The sequence below is a fragment of the Psammomys obesus genome, unplaced genomic scaffold, assembly GCF_907164565.1.
Source record: "Psammomys obesus unplaced genomic scaffold, mPsaObe1.curated_primary_1811, whole genome shotgun sequence".
In the NCBI taxonomy this organism is placed as follows: Eukaryota; Metazoa; Chordata; class Mammalia; order Rodentia; family Muridae; genus Psammomys; species Psammomys obesus.
In genome coordinates, this window is record NW_026592118.1 from 1,634,538 (window position 1) to 1,636,520 (window position 1,983).

Below are 1,983 nucleotides of genomic sequence, written 5' to 3' on the forward strand. Positions count from 1 at the left end.
ATCTTGCCTGAGGCTACAGTTGAGTACAACATTTTATGGAAATAGAAAAATATTCTAACAATTAAGATATTCATTTGACAAGACTTACTGAAATGTGCATTTCCAGTGTTTCATTCCTTAGAAGACGTATTAAAGAGTCATCCCATAAAGGGTCCATGACTGACGTGTCAGGACAGGTACTCGTCGAGTGCCTGCCATGCGCAGATTGTAAAGCTGACTGTACAATGTCAGAAAACACGTATGCTCCACTTATTTAGAAGTTGCATTTAGAAGTCATTGGGAACCTAAACTCTCTTTTTAAAGACATGCCTATGTAAGTAGGTCACTATAGTAAGTTCCTTGTTATGTAGGCATAAAATGAAAGAGTAATGGAGCACCAAATGGTTACCCAAGGGATGATATTTGAAGGAGACAGAGAAATTGTCATTATAGAATGGCTTTTTGAGAAAATACATATTTTTGGTAGACTTGTAGTCTGGAAATTATCCTCCAACCCCCTTTAGATCTTGAATGTGTCTGAAGTCTGAACCAATAGTAGTGCTGGCAGTGGGGGAGGTAAGGTGCTGAGGCAGGTTCCAACACATTCAACCAGGCACAGACAGGTAAGAAGCTCTGTAGTCCCATCATCATCAGGGAATTACAGTTCTTCTCCTCACATGTCTTTCCCCCAGACTTTCTTCGGGTGACAGCAGGTGCTCAGTCCCTTTTATATTTCTAGATAAGTTATCACACAATGAACAGGTGTTATGTTTTCATCATATAGATGACTGAACTAATAATAACTTCCATCAAAGCCCTGTTTGTCATGGGAACCTTTTAAAGTACTCCACATTTCTTCCCTCCTTCAGACAAGCCGAGTGCCTGTCATGGCAAAATGATTTCCTTGTTCTTCTTCATTTACTATTTTTAGGGTTGGTCTTCGAGTGACAGAAGATCATGTCATTACCAACAGGTTAGAGAGCTTGCATTTGTAAAATCTCTGTGCAGAGGCTCCAATGTGGCATCTAATTGAATTGCAATACTCCTTGGATCTGAATGCAATCAGTCTTTTCTAGGAGAGTTGACCTTTGCACAACAATTAGCAATGTCAAAAATCTATGAGTGCAGGATATTTCTCAGATACCTTTTAAGGTCTTTATAGTGGTACAACATGAAGAAAACAACAATTTCTAGGAGTAAACTTGATTTTAGAATAATGTTTAATTTATAGAAAAATTGCCAAGCCAACAAAGGTTTTAGGTTATTTATTTATGCTAGTATTACATTTATTGTTCATGCTACTGTGTTACACAAGGAAATTTTCATACACAAATTCCCCCATAGACCCCTGTTTTGCCTCTTTCACAGCCATTTCCCTTTTATTAGTGCCCTTTGTTTCCCTAGTATGAACAATTTTTCTTCTATTAAAAAAAAATGCTGTGCTCTCTACACCTTCCCCAGAAATGGGCAAAGGGACACCTTGCTGGTTGTGCTGTTCTTACATCAGTCAGGGGCAAAGCAGATGGCAGTCCTTTGCTCATCCTAGCTTGATGCCTGGCTTGGTGGCCAAAGCTGTTTTATGCCTAGGACACATAAAAATCAAATCAAATCCAAGCAGCACAGCACAGAGGAAGAGAGACAGATAGAAACCTGCGATCCACCATGTCACCCATGAACCTGGCCTCTTGCATATGGCACAGACAGGCCATAGACACCTGCTTGCCGCCCCAACATTTAGCAAAGAAGAAAGATGTCACTCTCCTCGCTCAAGCTGCTGCTGGGGGCCATGTCTGCATCTGTGGTTACCCAGTAGCAGGGGGTTATGTCCACTGCATGGACATAAACCAGCGGTGTTTATGTCCATGACTCATATTACAACTTGAGCACTAGAGAACACGGGAATGTCTCTGGTCAGGGCGACTGCCAGGAACCACGTGGCTGTCCAAGGGCTGTGCAGAACTGGGCCTACCTCACTGGCTCCAACACTCTGGAGATCTGGCCCCA

The 1,983-nt window shown here is 41.8% G+C and overlaps 1 non-coding gene across 1 annotated transcript; it reads left to right on the forward strand.

Annotated features, from left to right (window-relative positions):
* The first annotated feature begins 1,432 nt into the window (after positions 1 to 1,432).
* On the forward strand, positions 1,433 to 1,575 carry LOC129681131 (small nucleolar RNA SNORA48). Its single transcript, XR_008720786.1, has one exon. It is a non-coding gene; the product is annotated as a small nucleolar RNA SNORA48 (small nucleolar RNA).
* Positions 1,576 to 1,983: the final 408 nt, after the last annotated feature.